This window comes from Tursiops truncatus, chromosome 16 (genome assembly GCF_011762595.2).
Source record: "Tursiops truncatus isolate mTurTru1 chromosome 16, mTurTru1.mat.Y, whole genome shotgun sequence".
Lineage (NCBI taxonomy): Eukaryota > Metazoa > Chordata > Mammalia > Artiodactyla > Delphinidae > Tursiops > Tursiops truncatus.
Genome location: NC_047049.1, coordinates 13,012,765 through 13,039,651, shown reverse-complemented (window position 1 = coordinate 13,039,651; position 26,887 = coordinate 13,012,765). Strand labels below are relative to the sequence as shown.

The window sequence follows — 26,887 nt, the reverse complement described above, 5'->3', positions numbered from 1 at the left end:
CTCAATGAGTGGAGGCCCTCGGCACCATCTCTGGGCCCAGTGACCCCATTCCTGAAACAAGGGGTCAATACTTTACAGCCTTCTCTAGCCCAGACTTTCTGGAGTTTGATGACAGCAGTAGCTCTTTTTTCCTTCTCATAATGGTTTCTCACACAGGGCCGGGGAAGTGGTTCCTTCTAGTCACAGACACAGATGCAATCCCATACAGATTTTTTAAAGTTTGTTTATTATTATTCAAAAAAACTTTTTTTTAAAATATTTTGTCTGCACCACTCGGCTTGCGGGATCTCAGTTCCCTGACCAGAATCGGACCCTGACCATGGCAGTGGTAGTGCCGAATCCTAACCACTAGACCACCAGGCAACTCCCCCAATTTTTTTTTTCAATAACAAAGAGAACTTGGACCCACGTGGTCCTGACATATTTGACCTCCATTTGCTTCACTCTTATAGGGCGATGGTTTAACTGACCCCCAGTCCATTTTCAGTGACCATGAAACATGAGTCCAAATGCCAACTGTGCCTTACTGTATTACTTTTTTTCTCTTTTGCTGGTGACCTTGGGCAAATCACTTTGCTTCTCTGAACATGATATCCTTCCTCCGTAAAGTGGGGATGTCCACTTATTGGGCTGGTGAGATTTTCAAATATTTAATAAGGGTTTTGAACATCATAAAGAATCGTACAGGAGACAGGGATGAGCTGTTGTTAAACTCTCACTCAAAACTGGCCTAAGAATGGGCCAGAAATTCCTTCAGGCCTGTTTGTACTGTGCCTTGCACGTAGCAGACACGTGGCAAATATTTGTTGAATGATTGGAATCCCAGGGGCTGTTTGAGCTGCGGTGGATCCCCACATAGCACTCGGGCTGTGCTACTTCACGTCCCCACTGCGGATCTCTGATAGGACAGCTGGGAGGGTGGGTTGTGGGCCTGGAGCAGGGCTGTCTGGTACCTGCTTCGTGCCAAGTCCACTTACTCGCCTGAGATGGGGCATCTGTCAGCCAAGGTAGGAAGATAGATTTCTAACAGCTGGTGGAGGGTGGGGGTGGGAGGGGGCTTGTGTTTTTCTGATCGTGTTGTAGCTGTTTTGGGAATAAATTACTGTGGCTTTATAGCCCTTACAGGAGTTTCTGGAAAATCTAATTGGATGAGTCCCAAAAACTGAATTCTTTTTCGAGTTTCCAACTCCCTCAGATCCTCATTTGGAAGGAAAATGGGGTCAGCCTCTTTGCCTTTGACAGACACCCAATCACCCTCCTAATGGCGTCACCTCTCCTTGATCTTGGAAGTCTCTTTTTTCCCAAAGGACTCCAAGGACATGGCTGAGCCACTCAGACACACAGCCACTCCCCGAGAGTAAAGGGGCAGCTTTGGAAGCCTTGCCACCTCCTTGGTCAAGCGATCAAGCCAATCAGGACAGAGCTGGGGGGTGGGGCGGGGCGCGGGAGAAGCCGCGCCTTCCCGCCCAGGCTCCTTGCCCTGTCCTCCGTTCCTCTCTCCTAAGAAATGGGCATTGACATCCAGAGAATGCTTTTACGCCGATGTAGGTGCACACGGCTTAACAAGCACTGGCGATGCTCTACTGTCAATTAAATTAAACACCCAGCTCCCCCCCCGCCCCAGCCCCCATCTTAGAAAAATGCTCTGTGTAGCCAAACATCTGTAGCCCAGGATATGTGATCTCCCTCTGTTTTGTTTTGCTCCAGACAAAATGGTGGAAAAGCTGAAATTTATGCCTTTGGAATCTGAGGCATTAACCGTTGTAAATCAGCATTTGGTGCCCAAAGGTAGCAATTACTGCTCTCATTAATAGATTTTCCCCAGCCTCCATCATAAAACAACTCTGGAAATGTCTCCAGGGACAGGGTGGGGGAAGTGTGCCTGGGGATCACTAACAGTCAAGCACCCTGGGCATAGAGGGAGGCCGCATTCCTCTCCCCAGGGCCAGCCCAGGGGACGTGAGAGAAAGTGCACACACACAGGGTCCCCCAGACAGGGCGGGGGGGGGGTGGCTGCTGACATGAGGTGCAGGTCGAGCAGAAGCGCCACATCTGTGCAAGGCCTCCCAGGCAGGGGATCAGAAACACTGGGTCTTGAAGAGGAAAGGACTGAGGAGGCAGGACAGGCGGCCGAGGGAGGGATGGAGACGTGCGGGTTGGAGGGCGGGGGGGGGGGGGGGAAGGAAGGCTCGCATCTCTATGACTACAGGTGACTTTCTTCTTTTGGGAACGCCAGGGCTGGAGGGCATCTTGCCTTCAGTAATGACCTGGGCACAACGGGGCCCCTTGGCTTGCCCAGGGTCACCTGGCGAGTCAGTGTCTAACTCAGCCATGACCATGGAGAAAAATGTAGACGCCTGCCCAGTGTTGACCGTGGACCCTTTCTGTCTCTCTTTGGTTGGAACATAAACTGGATTTGTACCCAGGAAATAATTTCTTCTGTTCTGTAGATGGAAGCATGGTGACAATGCTGAGGCCACACATGTGGCCCCTGGAAACGGTAGATGAAGACGCCTCGCTGGGCTGGAGGGATGGGCCGATCCCCCTCCGGGCATCCCTTTGTACCTGAGGATGGGTGTGAACGCCGGGCAAAGAGAACAGAGCGTTCTCTCTGCTACTTGCTGATCCCCACCCTAGTTTTGTGTTATTTTTCTTTTCCGGTGGGATTCTGACATCTCTTTTTCTGGGATATTCGTTTGTAGAAAGAATCCATACGGGATTTGGATTCGACGGGGCCTGTGTAAGAATCCTAACTGCAGCCTTAGCTGATGAACAAGCTGTGAGGCCTCGTGAAAGAAAGTCTCAGAACCTCTTCCCTCCTTGTCTGCAACGGGCACTGTGGTTCCTCCATGAGACGGTGCTGTGAGGGTGGGGGCCCAGCTGTGTGCGCAGCGTGTGTGCCAGGCTCAGCAGCTAGCACGGGGCAGGTGTTCACAAGGTACTTCTGAGTGAATGGAAAAGAAAAGGTATCTATTGGTGTAGAACAAGAGCGGGGTATCCTACCCTTCCGGGTCAGTTTAATTCTCCCCCTTGCAATTTACTCAGATGCAAGAAACCAAAGGCTTCCTGGTACTCGGGCAAAGCTTGGCTCAGAGAAGCTGCCGTGCTGCTCGGGGTGCACAGCCGAGCGCCCAGCAGGCGGTCAGCTTCCCATGTTCCCTATGCCTGCCGGCCCGGAACCTCGCCTCCAGCTCATAGCAACTCCACCAGGCTGATTGACAGACAGCATTGTCCCTTGTTTGTTCATTTCTGTTGTGGTAAAATATACATAATATAAAATTTACCATTTTCTCCATTTTTAGGTGGGCAGTTCAGTGAGATTAAGTACCTTCACATTGTTGTACAATCACCACCACCGTTCGTCTCCACATCTTTTGCATCAATCCTATCCTCGTGAAATAATAACTCCCCCTCTCCTTTCACCCAGCCTTGGTAACCTCTAATATTTCCTGTTTCTATGAATTTGACTGTTCTAGGTAAACTCATGTATGTGGAATCATAGAATACTTGTCCTTTTTTGTTTGGCTTATTTCACTTAGGATAATGTCTTCAGGGTTCGTCCGTGCTGTGGCATGTGTCAGAATTTCATTTGTTTTTTTTTTTTTGCGGTATGCGGGCCTCACTGTTGTGGCCTCTCCTGTTGTGGAGCACAGGCTCCGGACGCGCAGGCTCAGCGGGCATGGCTCACGGGCCCAGCCGCTCCGCGGCACGTGGGATCCTCCCAGACCGGGGCACGAACCCGTGTCCCCTGCATCGGCAGGCATACTCTCAACCACTGCGCCACCAGGGAAGCCCTCATTTGTTTTTAAGGCTGAATAATATTCCATTGTTTGTATGTACCACATTCTGCTTATCCATTTGTCCATCAATGATCATTTGCGTTGTTTCCACGTTTTGGCTGTTGTGAATAATACCACCATGAACATGGGTATGCCGTATCTGTTTGAGTTCCTGCTTTCGGTTTTTTGCATACACACCTAGAAGTGGAATTACTGGATTTACGGTAATTCTACATTTCCTTTTTTGAGGGGCCACCATACTAACCCTTTTTAAAACTTTCCCAGTGGAAGGGCAGTGCTGTAGGGGTGGTGTCTGATGAGAATAGACGCTCTGGGCCTTTCCGAAGTTAGGGCTGGCGGCTGGCGGTCCTGGGACAGGGAGGACCCTGGAGCTGGCACAGGGCACCCCTTGGCAATTCAGCACTGCCTTCCACCAGCTGGGACCAGTTTTACACTAAGCCCTGGGAGAAAGGAAGCACTAGCTCCGTTCACCATGGATGGACAGAGATTGTTTTGCTTCTTATGATTAAACACCAGCTAAATCCCTCACCCCATGTATGCACACACCAACTCCAGATTTGGTTCAGAAAGGTGACTTAAGAAGTTTTAAGACGTTGTGATGAAATACATGGGCTTTGGTGCCAGTTCAAATTCTGGTTTACAACAAGGACCTACTATACAGCAGAGGGAACTATAGTCAATATCTTCTAATAACCTATGATGGAAAAGAATCTGAAAAAGAAAATATGTATATCATTATATATATATTATATATATATAACTGAACCTCTTTGCTCTATACCTGAAACAAACACAACATTGTAAATCAACTATACTTCAATTAAAAAAAAGAACAAAACCCCAAATTCTGGTTTAGTCACTTGCTAGTTAGGGATCTTGGACAAATCATTGAACCTGAGAGCGTCAGGGTTCACATATAAAACTGGGGTCGCAGGTTGTTGTGGCCTTAGAGGGACATTGGATGTGAGAAGCTGTGCACAGTCTTGGGCCAGAGGTAGCTCTGTCCAAGGACTGGGATTTTGTTCTCGGAGGCTGCTGACCACGCCATGACTGGAGGGGTTAGACGATGTCCGCGACTGGCCGCTCGGTTCTGTCTCACTTGCCTGCTCTGGAGGTGGAGGGTGCTTGAGCCCCGGGTGTTCCACATTCACTGCCGGGTCTCCCAGGTCCCGAGGCTGGCGCTGCCTGTGGGGAACGGCCCACGGTGGGGGGATTTATTATCTCTGGTGTCCGGTGCTTCACGGGTCATGTGACATGGCTAATCCTTAATTACACCTAATGTTAAAGGTCAGTCCACCTCTGGGATGTTTCCCAGCTTGAAGGTGCCTATGGAAAATTAGTTCATTCATAAAACACAGTGTCAGGTTACAGACCTAAATGGCTTCCCCCAGCCTCTGGTGGAGATGGGGTTGGTGGAGGCTGCTGAGAAACATCCCCAAGCTTGCCTCCTGACTCATCCGTTACCTCTAACAGGGTGTCAAATGAATGATTCCCTTCCAGAAAGATAGCAATCGTGCCCAGAGGAAGGGTGAGTTCAAAGGGCTTCAGAAGCATCGAACAATCACTCAGATGGGCAGAGGTCAGCGTGGGGGATGATGAGGCCCAGGAAATTTCATGGTGGTTGTTCAGCTCCCCTGTTCCTCAGCAATTGTCCCCCCACCCCCATGGGTGCTATACTTTGTATGGTCAACGGAGACATTGCCAAGCTGCTGAGAAGTGCTGGGGCCCCGACTCCACCCTGGGCAGTGCCCCAGTGGGCCCAGAAATCATCACAAGTGCCTGCCCTCCAGGGAAGCTTTGCCGGGTCCAAGTTCTGCTTGCTCTAAAGATGACTTCCCATCAGTCCAAAATTTATTAAGTCATCCAGCAAATATTCATTGGGCACTCACTGTGCCAGGTACTGTTCTAGGACCTGGGAAGGGATTGCAGTGACCGAACAGACAAAACAAGAATGGCTACCCTCCCGGAGTGTCCATTCTAGTGGTGGGGGGAAAGACAGACAATGAACGAAATGTAGTAGTAAAAGGATAGCGTTATCTGATGGTGATAAGTGCTATGGAGAGAAAGAAAGCAGAGGAGGGAGAGAAGAAATACTAGCCTGGGTATGTGCTGCAAGTTTTGATAGGGTAGTCAGAGAAGGCCTTACTGTAAGTTGAGAGTGGAGCAAAAAAAGGAAGGAGGTGAGGCAGTAAGCCATGAAGAGATCTGAAAGGACAGCTGCTCCGGGCAGGGTGAAGAGCAAGCACAAAGGCCCTGAGGCAGTAGGATGCAGGTATGTTTGAAGAGTAGCAAGGAGGCTATGCGGCTGGAGCAGGGAGAGTCAGGGGAAGAGTAACAGAAGACGAGGTCAGGGAAAACAAAGACCATGCCTCGGTTTCTGTGCCTCTAGCCCTGTGCTCAGCTTCTGTGCCTCTAGCCCTGTGCTCAGTTTCCTGGCCTTGACCATGGATGTAATATGCCGGCTATAATGTTTTAGAGTAGGGATCAGCAAACTACAACCCTTTGGCCAAATCCATCCAGCTGTTTTTGTAGATCAAGTTTGATGGGAACAAAGCTGTACCCATTCATTCACATATTGTCTATAGCTGTGTTCAAGCTAGCAGGTCAGAACTGAGTCATTGTGACAGTGACTGCATGAACTGAAAGCCTAAGATATTTACTACCTGGTCCATGTTCTAGGTCACGGGCTTTGGAGTTGGACCACATTCGTTCAGATCTCTGCTCATTTATCGTCCGAGCGGCCCTGGGCAAGTTACTTAACTTCTCGGGGCTTTAACCTCCCATCCGTAAAATGCTGATAATATCTACCTTACAGAGTTTTCTGAGATTAGATAAAACAACTAATATGGAATGCATGCCCCTGATAAATCCAAATACTTTTTAAGGAGTCAGCAGAGGGTGCACAGTCCTGGACTCACAGGGACAATACCTTAGCAAAAGTTTTCATTGGTCTCAGTTTTCATTAGCCTCAGTTTCTCTGTCTGTTAAGTGGGGATAATTATTTGTGACACTGAAATGAGATAAGGGGTATGGCTTGGAGCAAGCACATATTAAATGGAAGTTGCTGCTTTTATTTTCAACAGCTTTACCTTCCATCGTCTCCTGTGTGGGGGGCCATCTGCAAATTCTCCAGGATCTGGGAGAAAAATCCAACATCTGTCTGTATATCCATGTGCTGCTGCCCTGCTACCGGCTCCTGGTACATACCTCAGCAGAAGGGAGTGAGTATTAAAAGGCCTCCCTTTCCCACATCTTGACATCCGGCCTAAACCCACTGCTACCTGAAAGAGCGCCAACCTGTTCAGCATGTTTGAATTTGCAGATAACCTCTTATTTATTCTTAGAGTCTCCACACAGCTGAAGCTTGTCATGGGTTTTTATCATGTGGCAATAAGTACTGCTGGGGAAGGTCTATCTTCGCAAAGCCCAATTAGCGTATTCATTTATTAGGCTCTTTTATCGTCAGGTAAGAGTAATAGGAGGATCACTGTAGGATTCTGCCCGCTGAAGCCGGTTTGAGCATTTGCCGATTTGCGGGGGTGGATGGCAAATGGTAAGAATTTGGGATGGGATGGCGGTCTGGACTTGGGAAATGTTGATTTTGTTGGAGGACTTTGTCACGCCGCCTGGCTGTGATGACAATCCACTTGAGTTACATTGCATTAAAAAAAAAAAGTGGCGAGAGTCCAGTGGTTGAAATGCAGACGCCCACAATGTATTTATATTTGCAGTGCCTGGGCCATGTGTGCAGTGATACAGCGAACAAGAAAGTTGTGGAACTGAAAATAACATATGTCTGTCTCAAGTGCCAGAGGAAATTGTAGCACTGGCGAGAAGGGGAAGGGTCCAGATTTAGAGATGGGGAAAGAAATATGCTCCTTGTTCAACCGTGGTGTTTATACACAAGCCCTCATTTCTCCTCACACATAATGAACAGCTACAAAACTGACAGGAAAACAAATGCAAAACGGGGCAAGTTGATTGCTTCTTTGAGAGCTGGTTGGCGTAACGGAGTCCTGGATTGAAAATAAAGTTCAGGCAGATTGAACTCTGACCCCCCACCCCCTTGTTGCAGTTTTCTGAGTTCCTGGGATCTTGTTCATGAGAACGAAGCTGTGGATGCAGCTGAAACGGGTCGAGGTGGAGATGGTTAGAAAGGGATTCCTCCTTCACCACAAACCTCCTTGACTTAAAAATGATTAAAATAAAAACTCTCCAAACCAATTACTTTCCATCTCTTGAGAGCCAGAGGATTGTCTAGGGTTTTTCTGGACACAGGGACCCCGAAGATCATATTTCTCTTCTGGGTGGGGTGATATTTTTAAGGCTTGGTTACCAGCCTCCAACTCTTAATTCCATGTGTCTATATGTATAAATAGATGTGACTAAATTTAAAAAGAAATAATATTCACATCTTTGGGTTTTTTCCATCCTCACAAAAAAACAAGTAATGGTTTTGACTTCATTTTCCACATTTCTCTGCCGTTTTGACGTTAATCAGACACAGCCCAAGACGAGGAGCACATTTGGTCTTTGCAAACAAAAAATAGAATTGGCCTCTGACTCCTCTGGCTGGTTCTGTAACTCATTGCTCTCAGAGCACCCCTGGCAACCCAGAACCCCAGCTCAGACCTCAGATCCAGCTGCAAACCTCCTACCACGGCCCTTGGCTTGAAACTAGACCCTCAAGATTTTAACATACATGTTGGCCAAGCCACTTACGTCTAACTCCCCCTGCCTCAGTTTTTTCATCTGCAGAATGGATGTGATACTCTGACCACCTGTCAGGACCAGAAGAGGTTGGGAGGAGTTGGAGAAACACCCATGGTGGGTTTCGGAGTAGCTGCTGAAGTGAAATAGAGCCCGATGGCCACTCAGCTATTGTTTTCAGCTTCTTCCTCACCTTACTGGTTAAGTGTGGCCAACACCCAGTTTTCACGTCAGGCATGCTGGCCCCAGGGACCTGAGCCTGGGGGCTAAGCTATCACAGCCTGAACACCTCCTGCAGGCCAGCACCAGGTGCCTGGCCTTCGTTTGCTTGGTCACACCTCACGACAACTGCCAGAGAGGCATTGCTGGTTCCATTTCACAGACTGGGAGACTGATGAGCAACTGCTCCTTTCACACCAATCGAAACGTAATACTCCCAGCGGTTAAAAAAATATGTTACAACCAACCAAAGAAAATGTATGCAGCTGTCTGTGGAGGAGGATGGGGCAGGTGGGCAGAGAGCAGGGCATTTAGACTGGAATCTTGGGAGGAGAGCACCATATCCTTCCACCTCTTGTGTAGTGGATCTAATAGTATCACCCTTACCTCGAAAAAAAAAATCTGTTTCTACCCAGATGTCAGAATATGTCCTCCTTTGGAAATAGAATCTGAAGATGTGTAATTCATTAAGGATCTTGAGAGGAAATCATCCTGGATTTAGAATGAGCCCTAACTAAATCCAATCACTGGTGTCCTTCCAAGGAGAGGACAGGGCACAGACACAGAGGGAAGAAAGGCCATGAAGATAGAGGCAGAGGCTGGAGCCAGAGGACGCTGGGAGACACGGGGAGCTCCCAGGCAAGGAAGGATGCTCCCCTAGCGCCTTTGAAGGGAGCATGACCCTGCTGACACCTCAGTTTTGGACTTCTGGCTTCCAGAACGGTGAGAGAATAAAGTTCTGTTGTTTGAAGCCACCAAGATTGAGCAATTGGTTAGCGCACTCTTAACAAGCTAACACCTTCTGGCGAGCCGTTTACATTTGGTCACCAGAAATAAAGGCAGGCAGGAGCTAGTACTGAACACACACAAGGAAGGCCTAACTGTGTAAAGGGAAACATTAAATCTCTTTGGTAAAACAAAACAAAAGGCAGAAAGTCCCTTGTTCTTTCCTTGGAGCATGCCTTAGAGGTAGAATCCCTGAGTCTGCGAGGAGTCCAGCAGTGTGAGGTGTGGGATCAGGGGAATGATGTAAGATGATATGATTTATTGCTTTGTTGAGCAATGTTTTCAGCTGTGGATCTTGCTTTCAAGCTTAAACTATTGCTGAAATAACAGGCAGGCCAAGGGACTTTTGAACACACACAGAATATCTCTGGTGACAGGAGAGCGAGCGTGGCTGATGTTTCTGTGGGGAAGTCGGGAGGTAAGCGGTTTGAAGACTTGATTATGGAAACACTGCACAGGGTGACCAATAATTGAGTGACATTGGGGTATGGGGGACATTGAAGTAGGCTGGTGCAGCCTTATCTCCAAGGGGCTGATATGAGAAGTCCTTTACAACAGGACAGCAGTTGGGGGGGGGGGCCTCTAACCCCAAACAGGTGAGCGGAAGTGCTGTAATTACCATTATTGTGGTAACTAGAGACCTGGGAAGGGTCAACACAAATGTGAGGCCAAATTTTGAAGAGGACAAATGATATGACAGATGAAGGAGGACCAGCCAAGAGCAAATCACAGCAGCTCAGCTGGGAGATGATGACAGCAGAAACCGGAATCTTGGCAATAGTCGTTGTTAAGTATCCCGCCATCCATGTGTGAGATACGCATGTGCATGTTGTATTTTTAAAAAGAGATTAAAGTATAATAATTAGGAGACTTTATTAATGCCTTTGGAGGAGTTAGAAATGATCATCTGTATCCAAAATGACACACAAATTTCTAACCTGGGGCTGAGGGTATTTCTGGGATGACTTAATCTCAGGAAACTGGCAATCTGTCACTGGCGGAGGGTGAAGACAGACCTGCTAGGGAGGGGGGAGGGGTTAGTCCGGGAGAGGATGGGAGAGGGTTCTCTGGAGCGAAGGGCTTCATGGCTGGGTGTCCGCCCCACAGAGGAGAGACCACCTGCTCTCATCCATCTCTCTGTTGGAGTCCAGGGAGCTGGTCTTCCCACCAGGCTCTCAATCTGTGCTCAAATCACAGAGGTCAATAATTATTCAAGTTGATGAAAATGAAGACGTGATTTATAATGAGATAACGGCTCCCACATTTTGAAGGAGACAGTATAAGCCAGAGGCTCACAGCCTGCGCTCTGAAGTTTGAAGCTCGAGTTCAAATCCTGCCTCTAGCTGTATGAGGTCCACCTGTGTGAGGTCTCAGAGCAGTGGATGCCTCCGAAGTCATGAGACCAGCACATCGTATGTGAGTCTCACATTGCTGAACGTAAGAGGAGTGGGTTCTAGAACCACTAGTGGTTGTGTTCGCCGACGTCATCCCATTTCATCAGCACTACTGCACGGGGATGGAGTGGGTGTGTGTGTGGGGGGGGAGGTGTTCTTCCCCGAGTCATACACGAGGAAACTGAGGCTCGGAGGACTTGAGGACTCATTTGCCTGAGGTTCCTCGCCTGGCGCCTGGTGAGCTGCATCAGTGTAAGTCACAGTCCCTCTCGTGAGTGAGTGGCCTCACCGTCCTAAAGGCACCGTGGAAGGTGGGTAGACCCATGTGGGTCCTCTGCTCCGCCACCTCCACTTTCTCTGTGCCCTGCCTCCTTGTCCCAGCCTTTCATCTTAATTACCATTGGGAATGGACCCTGTGGGAAGCTGCTCTGGGGCCCAGCGGCAGTCTCACCCAACAACGATGCTCCTCCTTAAGAAAAGACCATCTATATTCCACCTCCTGCAATGCCTTCCTGAAGTTCACAGGCATGGCCTGTCCCTGGGGAAATGGACACCACGGGGGTGGGGCAAGGTCAGCCGTTCTCAGGTCTGATGCACACATTCAAATCACCTGGGGCCACTTTCAAAGGGCCCCATGCCTGTACCCCACCTGAGCCCAGCTGCTGCTCTATCTACCCAGGTGAGTCTGGTGTGCGGCCGGGCTTGAGAACTACCGCCAGGGCACACTTCTCCTTCTGGGTCACGGCCCTGCTGACGTTGTTTTACATTTTTTTTTTCTTTTTTGCGGTACGCGGGCCTCTCACTGCTGTGGCCTCTCCCGTTGCGGAGCACAGGCTCCGAACACGCAGGCTCAGAGGCCATGGCTCACGGGCCCAGCCGCTCCGCGGCATGTGGGATCTTCCCGGACCGGGGCACGAACCCGTGTCCCCTGCATCGGCAGGTGGACTCTCAACCACTGCGCCACCAGGGAAGCCCTGTTTTACATTTTAAAACGTCTCACCTTAGAGTAGATTCCACGTAGCTGGCGGAAGGCTCCAAGTCTCCGTTTGGTGGGTTGTTACCCGGTCACGTGAGGACCACTGGCACCTGCTAGGGTAGGGGTGGGAACTGCCCTATGAGGGTGATGTGCAGACCGTTCCCATCGAACAAGCAGGGGTGGCCTGCTCCCCAGGGACCTGTGAGCCAGTCCCCACTGTCCCTGTGGCTGACACTTGGGGGCAATGTGGTCAGAGCCTTAAGAATCTTCATCCTCTTCTTCCTCAAAGGCAAGTCTTTAAAATGCCTCCCACTTTATATAAATCTTCTAATCATGGAAAGTTTCCTTTATTTACTGTAATAATAGCTGAGTGACACTCAAGTAGCAGTGTGAGTCTTGTGACAGCTCTGAGTTTTTGTAGGTATTATTCTCATTTCATGGGTAGGAAACCTAGAAGTTACACTCGTTGGATGAATCACACACTAGGAAGAGGCAGAGCTGGGACCTGGCGCTGCATCTCTGCCCTGCACTCTGTCTTCTCCCTGCTTGAGGCGGGCAGCTGGGTTTCCATATCACAGATGATCCTTGACATTGACACATATTCTGGGTGATCTTGGACAAGTCCTTTTTCTTGGAGCCTCTGTTTTTTTGTTGTAAAATTCTGAGAGGGTCACATTCTTTAAGGATTCCATCAAAGCTGGTATTTTAAAGACAATACAGCTTTTAAGGTCACAGGAGACAAGGAATGTGAAAAATGTTCTTACAAGGAGAGCGCCTCCTTGAGGCGTGAGAGTTATAATTTTTGTTTTCTATAACACTAGCTCTGGCCATTTTGAAAACATCTGGGCTACAATTGCTTGGGAGCAGGGCCACTTCTACCTTGTGTACCACTGTATACACTACATACAGGTAACATATACAGGTGTTCAGTAAAGGATTTTAAGCCAATGTTTTAACTTTGAAGTATAACATAGAGAGATGTGTATAAATCCCAAATGTACAGGTAAATGATTTTTTTCAGTTGAGCATACCTGTGTAACTACTACCCAAAATAAGTTGTGGAATATTCCCAGCACCCATCACAGGCCTCCCTCATGGCGCCTCCTAGTAATTACCCCCTGACTACTAACTGCTATCCCGACTTCCAACCTCATGGATTGGTTTTGCGCATTTTTGAACTGCAGTTGAACGGAATCATGTAGGATGGACACATTTCTTTCAATCTTATGTTTGTGACTGCACTCAAGTTATAGTGTGTATAGCTTGATGCTGAGATAACGGCTCAACATTATGTTGTTCATCCTCATTACTATCTATATTCCATTGTATGACTACCACTCAATGTATGTATTCATCTCACTGATGGTGTATGTTTAGATTGTTTCCAGCTGAGGGCTATATGCTGCCGTGAGTAGGCTTGCATTTTGGAGCACGTATGTACTCCTGTTTGTTGACTATACAACTAAAAGTAGAATTGCTTGGTTATAAGGTTTTGTATATGTTCAACTCTGGAAAGTCCTGCCAACTTTCTCTCCATTGTACTTGTACCAATTAATATTCCCATCAGCAGTGTAGGAGAGAGGATTCTAGCAGTTGCTCCACAAACTTGCCAAGACTTGGTATTATCTTATTATTTTTAAAAAAGCTGTTCTGGTGAGTATGTAGTGGTGTATAACTGTGATTTTAGTGTGCACTCCCTTGCTGGTTATTTATTTTGAGCGCTTTTTCTTATTTAAGTCCTTTGGCCTTTTTCCATCCAGTTGCTGACATTTTTCTTACTGAGTGCTAGGAGATCTTATTTATTTATATATTTATTGAAATATTTATTTATTCATTTGGCTGTGCTGGGTCTTAGTTGCTGCACGATCTTCACTGTCGTGTGCGGGATCTTCGTTGCAGCATGCGGGATCTTTAGTTGCGGCATGTGGGATCTAGTTCCCTGACCAGGGATCGAACCCAGGCCCCCTGCATTGGGAGCCCAGAGTCTTAACCACTGGACCACAAGGGAAGTCCCACTAGGAGTTCTTTATATATTGTCTTTTTTTTTTTTTTTTTTTTTTTGCAGTACGCGGGCCTCTCACTTCTGTGGCCTCTCCCGTTGCGGAGCACAGGCTCCGCACGTGCAGGCCCAGCAGACATGGCTCACGGGCCTAGCCATTCCACGGCATGTGGGATCCTCCCGGACCGGGGCACGAACCCGTGTCCCCTGCATCGGCAGGCAGACCCCCAACCACTGCGCCACCAGGGAAGCCCTCTCTTTATATATTCTGGATATGAGTCTTATAGGCTTACCTTCTCACTTTCTTCATGAATCAGAAATGAACAGAACAGAAAATTTTTTTGTTGAACAGAAACTTAAAATTTGTTTTGAGTAAGTTAATTACATATTAATAGATGCTGCTAATGATAAAAGACTGAATCATTATAGGAATTATTTCCTTTGGAATATTAATTCCTACATTGTTTTTTTCAATTTTTATTTTTTAATTGTAGAGATATTCTTAATTTTAATGAAGTCCAATTTATCAGTCTTTTCCTCTATGATTTTTGCTTTTTGTATCTTGTTAAGAAAATGTTATCTATCCTAAGGCTGTAAGGATATCCTTTTATGTTATTTTCTAGAAGCTTCATTGTTGAACTTTCACAAGTTAGGCCTGTAGTCCCATCTGGGACTGACTTTTATGTATGGTGTGAGGTTGGGGCGACCATTGCTTTTTCTCCATTCAGCTGGATCATCTTTCCTCCATGCATTGCAGATGTATGTTTATTGTAAACTGGGTAACCACATGTATGAGCCTCTGTTTCTGAACTCTGTTCTACTGGCTCAGTGAATACTTCAGGGACGAATGGTGGATGTCCTGGGCCTCACATGCTCCTCACGAAGATGGAGGTTCTGAACTCTTGCTTTCTGAGGAGATCCTGTGCTTCCTCTGCTGAATCATTTGGTTTTTCTCTGCCCTTTTCTGACTTCTTCCGATAGACACAATTAATTGGCTGACAAAATTATCAAGATAGCAAAGGCTTCCATAACATTTACCAGGTCCTGTTCTAAATATGCTTGAATTCATTTAATCTTTACACAAACCCTTGATGTAGTCACTATTGTTATCCTCATTTTCCTGATGAGAAAATTAGGGCCCTGAGACCACATGGGTGGCATGTACCAGACATGGAATTTGAACCCAGGGATTCAGCCTTGGAGTCCATGTTCCTAAGCACAGCACTGGGCTTTCTTTCCACCAACAGCAGGAAGTAAAGTGGTGGAGGACAGAATCACCCTGGCCTCGGAATGAAGACATCTGAGCTCTTGCCTTGGCTTCTACACCTATTGGATGGGAGATTTTGGACACATTCGTTAACTACTTGAACCACTTTCCTCAACTAGATAGTGAGAGAGTAAAATGATATTTTCAGCTCTGACATTTTACAATATCATCTCTCTGGAAGATTCCTAGAGAGACTGTGGAGTTTTTGGAGAGAAGACTATTGTACAATGGAGACTAGGGTGGGGGCACAGATTGGGGAGGAGCCCAGAGAGAGTGGTGAGAGCCGGGTTGGGGGGAATAACGAGTTAGGGAGGTGGGGGGAGTGGGAGAGGGAGAGGAGGGAATGTCTCAGCCCTCCAACCTGTCTCTTCCTATCTGCTTATCCCCTTCATGGACCCTCAGATCCAGCCTATCAGATTACATGACGGTGGGGGTGGTGATGCCTAGGTGCTAAGTTTTCTAATTGACCCGCCTTCTGGGAATTTCTTTGAGAGGCTCCTGTTTGTTCCCAAGGCCATGGTTCCTGTGTGAGCCTCCTGGGGGGCAGTTTCTCTGCCCAGAGCTGGCTAATTGTTCACCCACCGTGTCCACTCACTGGTGAAAATCACACCAGGCTCTTCCATGTAGACACCAGAGGTCCATGGGGGTGTCTCGTGACCTTGGGGGCCCTCACAGCCCGAGGCTGGGGGCCTGGGAACAGTCAGTCTTTTATCATTAACTTCTGGACAGTGACATTGGTGGTGGTAGTGGGGGTGGGGGAGAGGAACGGTTAAAAGATAACTTAGAAATGTCACACAAGGAATATATGCTATTTTTAGACAAATTTAGAAAATTCAGATACACACAAAAAAGAAAACCAAGAAAGTGATCTGTAATCACTTAATCCAGAGGTAACCACTATTAACATTTTGGCAGTGATTTCTTTAGAAGTGTTTTGGATATCTCTGTTTCTCTCTTTCTTTGTAGATCTTTATCTCTGTGTGTATGACATACATATATATCTTTTTATAAAAATGGGTTACAGTCTTCTGGAGCTAGATTTTTAAATTTGGCAATATATCATAAGCATTTCTTCAATCACTCAACATATTTTATCATCTTTAACAGCTGCATGACAAGCCTTAGGTGACAGTTTCCCATCTTTGTTATTATTCGTTGTGAACACAATTTTTTGTTTTTTTTTTTTTGCGGTACGCGGGCCTCTCACTGCTGTGGCCTCTCCCGTTGCGGAGCATAGGCTCCAGACGCACAGGCTCAGCGGCCATGGCTCACGGGCCCAGCCGCTCCGCGGCATGTGGGATCTTCCCGGACCGGGGCACGAACCCGCGTCCCCTGCATCGTCAGGCGGACTCTCAACCACTGCGCCACCAGGGAAGCCCCGTTGTGAACACAATTTTTCATGCAGTTTTGAACATATTTCCTTAGAAAATTTTTGAAAATATTAGAATGAATATGTCCCAGTGATTTTTGAAAGATAATAAAGTTAATACTGTCCTCATCATTATCAATAAACATTTATATAGTACCAATAACAGTAATAATAATTTTTTAATTGAAAGCCTTATAGATTACCAACTCTCTCAGTAGGTCATCTCATTTAATTTTCTGAGAGGTTCTATTAGGTTCATTTATTCCCATTTTACAGCTGTGAAAATTGAGACCTTAGGAGGGGAGATGACTCCCCCAGGTCACCCAGTTGAGCAGGGCAGGGACAGGAAGTATGTCTGGGCTCCCTCCTCTCCGCTGGGCTCCCTGCACCCAGCAGGGCATGTGAGGCTGCCCAGAATGAGGCCTCCGCTCGCTCTCCAATGCTCTGGACAGGACGGGAGATTGGTGCCTGCAGATGGGCTGAAGATTGACATCTGTCAAAGGAGGACCCCAGGTAACGCCTGCTGGGGCTTCAGAGCAGCCTTCCTGGAGCTGAGCCTTAAAGCAGGGAGAGAGGGAGCCACAGAGAAGCACAGAGAGCATGCCAGGCAGGTGGGGGGGGGGGGCATGGTGTGAGCAAAGGGGTAAGTCAGGGAAACCCGACACCCTCCCTCCTCTCGCTCAGGCCCCTGTGCTGAGATCAGCTTACCAGAGGCCTGTTCTGGCACCTTTGCCAGACACTGACAGCGAATGTGCAGTGTCACAGGCAACGGGATAATAATGGAAATTAAATTTTTTGTTAAGCAGCTTTGTATATGTTTAAATCATTTCATTATACAGATAGAAATGTTTTTCTGATTTCTTCTTTTTTCCTCAAAATGGTAATAGCCTTTGCCTGATTCTAAGAATGATATCTATTCAATGGTAAAGAGTAAAATTTTACACAATACAGACAAGCGTAAAGATACAAAAAAAGGCAAGAAGCAGACCCACCCCATCCTGAGGTAACTGCTTGGCGTCTGGGCTTCCAGACTCTCTCTGGGCCCACAGATTCGTGGGGGATTTTCCTTGACAGTTTTACATAAGTGGGACGGAGCCAAACACACTCTTCTAGTGCATGTTTTCTCACTCAGCAATCTGTCTTGGACACCTTCCCCTGTCATTACGTATGGATTTCCATCATTATTTTTATTTATTTTTGTAGAGTCTGACTTACATTAATTCAAAAAGGTCAAATTGCCGGTGTATAAAATGTTGATTAAGGTGCACAGAAATTGGGGTTTAACTCCTCTCAAAATCACAAGGGCTTTGTCAGCTCTGGTGGCCCATGAACAAGGGATCTTCCTGTTTATATTTTTTTTATGTTTACTTTTTTTTAATTAGGCAAATTTTCAAACTACTTAAAAGAAGAGAGAATAGTGCAAGGAACTTTCCAATACCCATCACCTGGGTTCAACAATTATCAAGATTTTGCCGCATTTGCTTTATCAATCCTTTTTTATTTTATTTTTTGCTGAAATATTTTAAGGCAAATCCGTTATCTTGTTATTTTAGCCCTGCATCCTTTAGTATGCATTGCTCAAAAAAAAAAAAAAAGATATTTTCTTATGCAGCCACCATGGCTTTCTTTTCCAACCTTCCTCCCTCCATCCTTCTTCCCTTCCTGTCCTACTTTCTAGGTAAGAAGTCTTAAACAGGCAACCTCATCTAGCTAGATTATAATATGATTTCTTTGTATTGCAGTTACTTTTACCTATGGTAACTGACACTAATATTCTATTTAGGATAGTGTAGTATTTTTTTTTTAAAGACAATACATTTATTTGAATAAAATGAATGGACAAGTTTAAAGAAAAGCCATGGAAAGGGTGACAAGCAAATACAACAACCCTTCCAGAAGGGTTGAGAATGGAAGATGCTGCTTTAGCTCCTCATCTTCTGAAGGGCATTTAGAGTGTTTCCAGTTTTTCCACTACTAAAAACAATGCTGTAATGAATAATCTTATATATGCATCCCTCTGGTGCTGTCTGGTTATTTTCTTAGGATATACGCTCTAGAAGCAGAACTGCTGGTTTCACAGGCTATGAATCTCTTAAAAAGCCCTGGTTTCCTAACCAGAGTGTGCTGTACTTACTTTAATATTTTGTTCCTGTTTTTATTTCCTGGTGACTCAGGGTCATATTGAAGTATCCGCAATTGTACACTGATGGTCTTAGACTTTCTGCACTTTTTCTGTACGTCTCCAGGCTATGATGGTGAAGCGTTTGCACCCACATTTCATAGTGTTTCTGTCTCATCCTTTTCAGTAAATTTTCCTTTGTCGTTCTCTCCCCGCCTTTTAATTTGCTTCTTCTCAAGTACTGTGAGCTGGAACAGATAAACAAGTTTGTGCTGATTGCACCTGAATCAAGGGTAAAAGGACTCTCAGTAAGGGTCTGATGGGACAAACATGAGGCAAGATTTTTCTTACGTCCTGCCCATTCCACTTCCTTTTAGATCTATCCTGCTTCAGATCTCTACGGCTCTTTGAAGGGTGGCCGCTGGCGATGGTAATGGGAGTTACTGCTACTTAACGGCAGATAAAGTGACACACGGAAGGTATCGTGGATCCCTTGTGCTCCCATAGAGATTTTTCAGGATACAGCATGGATTTGCTACTTACCTCCCTCCATCCTTACAAGCATTTTGACGTAGCTGGAGTCAGCCTTACGACCTCTGATTTGTGGAGGAGGGATCTGTGCTTCACAGAGACCAGATGATTTTCCAAAGCCCACACCGCTGGCTTATGGCAGAGGTATGACTCGAATTTTTTCTGCTTACCACCTGGGCCAGGTGCACCTGGGGGCTTGAATAATGGGTGTTTCTAGGAAGAGTGATGCTAATAGCAAAGAACCAGCACGTCATGCGGCACTTGCCCAGCCAACACGTGGACAAGGTCCAGGGACTGGGACAGACAGATTCACGGCAGTTCGACTTCTAGGGACAAGGCTTTTACGTGTCTCGAGATGTCCTCAGCCAGAAGGACAGCTGGGCAGGAGTTGGGGCCAAGGACGCTATGTCCTCGTTACTGCTCAGCCTCCTGGCTGTGGAAGAAGGAGCAGGGCCCCAGGGGTCCCCGAGCTGGGTTCCAGAGCCTTCCCGGCTGTGTGCCCCGGGCCAGGAAACACCCCACCTCTAAGCCTCAGCTGAAAAGAGGGGCTCAGACCCAGATCAGGGGTCTTCTAACTGCAATCCTGGGGAGGCCACCCCCCTGCACCTCTGCAGGTACCTCAATCATTGAAGAGGCTCTGTTTTTTGTTTTTAATTCTTCAGACTTAATTGGAAGGATTCTGATGCCAACATTTTTCTGAACAGTTGACCAAAATGATCTCGCATGTTTCACTCTCATCTGCTCCTGAGTTTCCACCCCTGGGTCACGGTACTTCCCCACCCCACACTGACATTAACCAGCCCTTGGAAGACAGCCCTGGATGCTACCCCCGCCTCGTCCCCTCTGCTTCATTCTGCCCATCCCGCTTCCTCAGTTTCCCTTTTAGCCCCTGGTACCATCCTGCCCCCGCTCAGTTGCCTGGTCTCCTCACTGGCCTCACCCCTGCACTTAGCCCTCCATGTGGCTGTGTTCACTGCCAGCGGGAGAAAGCCCAAGACATCAGGCATTCCAGACCCTTCGGTCCTGCCCTCTCCTCTGTGTCTAACCCAGGGGACGGTTTCCCGGTTTCTGAACTCTGCTTTCTCTCATGCATTGGGATGCAAGGTTCCCTGTGCCCGGAGCTCTCTTTCTGGCCCTTGTCATCTTGGAGCCACTGGACTCATCCTGAAGACTCAGCTCAATTGTCATGTCCTCGGTGAAGCCTCCTGCAAGCACCCGCCCCAGCTGATGGGTCACTTCTGTGTCCCTGTAGCTGTTGCTAAGCTCTGTCACACCAATCCTCCCAGGCCTGGTTCCCCGCTCAACCCCAGGCTTCTCAGGGTCTGGGATTTAAAACTTCACCCCAATCACAGATGTTCGGTGTTTCTAGCAAACCTGAGCTCAGCAAATGCTTGTTGAATGAACAGATGAGTTTCCTCTGCAGCCGGGCCCTGTGCCAGGTATGGGGGGCTTGCACCTCACCATTTGGACCCTGTGAACCTGTAGATCCTACCTTGTCGACCCCTAGAATTCTCTGACCGCAGCTTTATGAGCACAAACTTTTAAAAAATACAGAATTATACAAAATCAGATGTATTTACAACTGACAGATTAGACACACTCCGTCAAGCCAGTTTAGTGGATTGATTACTTTTCTATAGAACATGGTTAAACGGGTCCTGATTTTTGTCCGTTTTTATCAGTATTGATTCTTTTCCAGGTAGATTTTATAATGAATATTTGCTTCACTGACTGATTTTTTTGTCCCTCATTAAGTTTTACAAATTATAGCAGTTTCTGTTGTAATTTTCTTTTGTGGGTGTTATTTTTACCCAATCCAGGTTTTCTGGAACAAATTTTGTGGTAGACTTAAAAAACTTAATTAGCTTTTTATTTTTTAGAAGCAGTTTTAGGTTCATAGCAAGAACAGAATAGAAAGTACCGAGAGTTCCCAGATACTCCTGTCCCCATACCTGCACAGCCTCTTCCTCTATGGCTGTCCCCCACCACGGTGGCACATTTGTCACAACTGATGAACCTACATTGACACATCATCACCCTAAGTCCAGAGTTCACATTAGGGCTCACTCTTGGCGGTGTACATTCTGTGGGTTTGGACAAATGTAGAACGACGTGTACCTGCCGTGATAGTACCACGCGGAATAGTTTCATGGCCCTAAAAATCCTCTCGGCTCTATTCATCCCTCCCTAACTCTTGTGATAAAAATATGATCAGAATGATCTCAATCTTTTGTTAATTCCAACTGTAAAATAAATTTTAACATGTTCAATTTGAACTACACTCAGTTATATTTTGTGTAAGTTACTTTTACAGGTAACAATCGATTAAAAATTAATCTGTATTTATTTTTCAGGTTATTTATATGAAAATTGTGAGGAACCTTCTGTTGGATATTCCAGGCTTCTTCTAGGGACAGAGAGTAGCCAGGTGAAAATGGAGAAGTCAGACTGTCCCTTCTCAGACCCTACTGTGGCTCTCTTCACTCTGAACAAAAGCTGGTCTCGGACTTCCCTGGTGGCGCAGTGGTTAAGAATCCGCCTGCCAATGCAGGGAACACGGGTTCGAGCCCTGGTCTGGGAAGATCCCACATGCCGTGTGGAGCAACTAAGCCCATGTGCCACAATTACTGAGCCTGCGCTCTAGAGCCCTCGAACCACAACTACTAAGCCCAGGTGACACAACTACTAAAGCCCGCGTGCCTAGAGCCCGTGCTCTGCAACAAGAGAAGCCACCGCAATGAGAAGCCCGCGTACTGCAACGAAGAGTAGTTGCCGCTCGCCACAGCTAGAGAAAGCCAGCGTGCAGCAACAAATACCCAATGCAGCCAAAAATAAATAAATAAATAAACAAAAAAACAAAAAAAACCCCAAAATGGCCTGGTCTCTATCCCAGCAACTCAGAGACCTTCAGTCTCTGGTCAAGGTCACGGAGCTTATGTTGAGGACAGAATCAGGACCCAAACCCAGCCAGCCTGGTTCCAAAGCTGATGCTCTTTCATTGAGCCCCTGCCTTGTCCTGCAACTGTCCCAGGTGACGACAAGGTTTTGTAGAGTCCCTCGCTGGAGGGTGTCCATCAGGTTACAATGAAAGATCGTGGATCAGATCAGACCAGCCCTGGGTTGGGAGACTGGGGAGGGTAATGAAAGCCGGTTGGAAGCAGGATATTGCCTTCTAGACCCAGTACTCCAATCAACCTTGGGTATGACCTTATGCAAGCCATTTACCTTCTCTGACTCCTGGTTTTCTTATTTGTAGGATTCATTCATTCAACAAATATTTGTTGGACACATATGACATGCTAGATGCCAGACAGTGTCATAGGTTCCAAGCATACAGCCACAAATAAAACAAAGTTCCTGACCCCATGGAGTTGACTCTGAACTAGATGGTCTCTAAACCCTCTGAACTCCATGGTGCTCTGCGGGAGTAGGGGTGGCGTTTTGTGGGGATGCAGAATCAGTTCAAAGGCAGTTCTTATCCGAGAGTAGTTGATCATCGGGCAGGGGAAGAGAGGCTGCCCGCTGTTAAACAATCAGAGACACAAATTCCCTCTAATGACAGAAAGGACCTGCATACTTTGGCTCCTCTTGTCCTCTCTGGCAACCTCGCAGGCCAGTTTTCCTTCAACTCACCAGCCGAATAGGCTGGATCCCCCAGAAGCAGGCTCCGAGGTTAGTAATTTGAGTGCAAGCAGTTGACTTGGGAGGTGATCCTAGAAAGCCATGGTCGTAGAGTGGGGCAGTAAGGCCGGGAAGGAAAGGAAAGGGAGCCAAGTGTGTCCCATTACAGCAGGCTATTGCTGAGAGCAATTGGAGCTCAGTCCTGACGGAGAATTCTAGGGGTAAACGCTGGGGCATTTACCCATCAGCTCCTACTGAGCATTGGCTGAGGGTTGCTCCTCGGGGCATTAACTTCCTGGCATTTCCGGTCTGTTCAAGGAACCATCCAACAGAGAGCCCTCAGGCAGAGACTCTTGGGGGCTTTCAGTAGGGCACTGTGTGTGCTGATATGGAATATGGGGGGGGGGCTGCTATAAGGCCTCAGGGCCTTTGCACTTACTGTTCCTTTGATTGGAGCAAACTTTTCCCCAGCTCTTTGAAGAATTGGCACCTTATCCTTCAGCTCTCAGCCCAGCGTCTTTTCCTCTGACAGATCCTCTGTGAATTAGCACCCCGCCATCCCGGGACTCTCCATCATATCTTCTCGTTTCTTTCACAGCGCATGTCACAATCAGAAATCAGCTTCCGTGTTTGTTTGCGGCACTTCTGTATCTCTAGTGCCTAGAGAAGCATCTGGCTCATAGTTGCACTTCCAGAACGATTTTCTGCACGCACATGTGCCATGTCATCCACACCCAGCTAAATACCAACATGCCTTCCACTCCCACTCCCAGACTTGCGGCCAGAGAACGGAGTAAAGATTGAGTTTGGGTTACGGGGACACGAAGACACTGCTCAGGTTTTCATGTACATTGGCTAGACGTCTGCTCATCAGAAAAGTCTGAAGCCTGTATTGTGCTTTGGGAGAACGATGGTAGTAACACTCCAGCAGGGTAAGGGAGACAACGACCGATACTGATGAAACTAGTGGAGTCTGCAAGTTCCCCGAATGATTGGATATTTTTGCTTCTGATGTAAAGTACGGATCCCTTCTAACAGCCTACTTGTAGGTATTAAATGGACAAGAGCCCAGTGAATGTCCTTCAAGATAAATTTCATGTCATCTTTTCTTGTTCAAAGAGGTTTATTCCATCCCTTCAAAAATCTGTAGGGTATCCTGCTTCCGTTTTTTAAAAATTATAGTTTGCTTTGAAGATGAATAAAACTGAGATGCTATTATGTTCCTTTCCTACTTTGCAGCATCCAGAAATTCCTTTGCTATTAGTACTCTAGAGAAACAGATTTCTTTGATTTTTTTTTTCAGTTTAGAAGATCAAAAGCTGCCAGAAATTGTTTCAGAAGAAAAATAAATCTCTGAGAAGTTGGATTTGAAATTCTGAGAGGCCAGCGCCTGTGTCCACTGTGTCAGGAGCCATGAGATGAGAGTGGCTCTAACTGTGGCATCTGCCCCCTTGTGCCTCTCTGCCTCTCCTAGGGAAGCCCCGCCTTAGCATCCACCTTCTCCTTCGTGAAATCATAGAATATTGGGCTTAAAATTAAATTTATTGTAAATCTGAGCAGGCAGAATCATTTCCCAAAGAGAGTGATTAAAATAAATGACTCTCAGTCTTTGGAAAAACCCAGTATTTCTTGGAGATGAGGACTCAGATTATGGAAAGTTTTGAATGAAAGATTCAATTTTCTATAAAGGTAGTGCCTGAGGGACTTCCCTGGTGGCGCAGTGGTTAAGACTCCATGCTCCCAATGCAGGGGGGGTCTGGGTTCAATACCTGGTCAGGGAACTAGATCTCACATGCATGCCACAACTAAGAGTTCACATGTTGCAACTAAGGAGCCTGCCTGCTGCAACTAAGACCCAGCACAACCGAATAAATAAATAAATAAATACTAAAAAAAAGTGCCATTGATTAAAAAAAAAAAAAAGTTGTGCCTGGACCAATTCCTTACGTTACTTCTCCTCTCTGCCCCGGGAAGGTTGAGGATTTAGCAACCATCTCTCCACACTTTCCTATGTGCCTTGGGACATTTGTGCTTTGGGCTGCCGAGAAGATTTGGGGATCTCAGAATGCTGGCGGATGGAATATCTGGGGAGAACAGAAAAATCTCAGAAACCCCATTGGTAGAGGTCAGATACTCGGTAGGAGATAGAAATCAAAGAAGGGGAGAAAGGTCCAATATCACCTGTGTTGATGCTCTGGGAGAAAACAATAGAGACTGGATTCAGAGAAGACAGTGACCACAGAATCTTGGTGACCACACACATTAGAGCTGAATCCTGAAGCTGGGTCTTTCCCTGGTTTCCCAACTCAGCTTCATCCTTGGATTACACATAAATATTAAAATGATAAAAGTTAGAACATACACAATAAAATGGATTAATGGTAGAAGAATTAGAAAATAAAGACAAAGGAAAAAAATTAACACCACCCACAATCCCACCCACTCTGCAAAATGAATGGTAACACTTTGGTATTTTATTTATTTATTTATTTATATTTTTGCAGTACGTGGGCCTCTCACTGTTGTGGCCTCTCCCGTTGCGGAGCACAGGCTCCGGACGTGCAGGCTCAGCGGCCATGGCTCACGGGCCCAGCCGCTCCACGGCATGTGGGATCTTCCCGGACCGGGGCACACACACACGCATTTACCTTCATTTCTTAAAAAACCCCACGAGTTTATACTAATACCTCTTGTTCCAATCCAATACCACTAGGCTCATTCTAGCTCTCTCACTTCCCTTATTTATAACTTCCTCTGACATGAGAAACCTGGCCCTCATTGTCTACAGTATGTTGACTTAATCGTTCAACTAGTATATACACATAACGCAGTTTCAGAATAGCTAACTCTTCCTGTAACAAAAATACAGTATTTGTGCACAGTTCTTTTATCTTTAGCCTGAAAACATCCCGTCAACATTTTGTTTTACAAAGTAATTTAGGTTGGTTGTTTTTTCCTCACCCCCTTCAGTGTGGTAGTATGGTCCATTTGTAATACAGTCAGTTTCACTTGTTACACTAGGTCTTCCATTTGGGGTACCCTCCGCATCCTGATTGTTTTGAAGTTACACACAGTAAAATTCTCTCTTTGTGGGGTATGGTATTATGGCTTTTGACAAATTCATGGAGTTATATATCCATCACTCTAGTACCATAGAGAACAGGTCATCACCCCCAGCACTTCCTTCATGTGGTCCCTTTATAGGAAACCCACCAATTGCTTTCCATTTCTATAGTTTTACTTTTCCCAGAATATCATATAAATGGAATCATACAATATGTCACCTTTGGGGTCTGACTTCCACCACTGAGAAAGTGCATTTAAAATTCATACGTGTTGTTGTGCGCGTCAACACTTCATTTCTTTACATTGCTGCAGAGTATTCCATTTTATGGATGTATCACAGGTTGATTTTTCTTTTTCTATATGCTGGTTGAAATATATATGGATTGTTTCCAGTTTTTGACAATTACAAATAAAACTGCTTTAAACATTTATGGACAGGGTTTTATTTTTTTGGTGTGTGTATGTAAACTTTTATTTCTCTTGGATAAATACCTAGGTATGGGATTGCTCAGTCGTGTGTTATGCGTATATTTAACTTTTGTAAGGAACTGTCAAAACTGTTTTCCACAGTGGTTGCACCATTTTGAATTTCCACGAGCAATGTATGAAATCTCCAGTTCTCTGCATCCTCACTGACGCTTGGTATTTTCAGTTTAAAATTTTAAAAACTGTGGCCCTTCTGCTAGACACATAAGTGGTATCTTATTGTGGTTTTCATTTGCATTTCCCTAGTGACTAATGACGTTGAGCATCTTTTCATATACTTACTTGTCATTTGTATATCTTCTTTGGTGAGGCTTTTGTTTATATCTTTGCAACATAAATTTATATAATCTTTAAAACATCTTTTTGTCTATATCTTTCACCCCATTTTTAATTGGGTTGTTTGTTTTCTTATTGCTGAGTTTTGAAAACTCTTAACGTACTCTGGATACAAACCTTTTTTTTTTTTTTTTTTGCGGTACGCGGGCCTCTCACTGTTGTGGCCTCTCCCGTTGCGGAGTACAGGCTCCGGACGCGCAGGCTCAGC

At 46.3% G+C, this 26,887-nt stretch overlaps 1 long non-coding RNA gene across 1 annotated transcript; it reads left to right on the top strand.

Annotated features, from left to right (window-relative positions):
• Positions 1 to 756: 756 nt before the first annotated feature.
• LOC109550674 (uncharacterized) lies at positions 757 to 22,271 on the top strand. Its single transcript, XR_002177287.3, has 4 exons — positions 757 to 1,007; positions 6,884 to 7,021; positions 19,017 to 19,314; positions 21,525 to 22,271. It is a non-coding gene; the product is annotated as an uncharacterized lncRNA (long non-coding RNA).
• Positions 22,272 to 26,887: the final 4,616 nt, after the last annotated feature.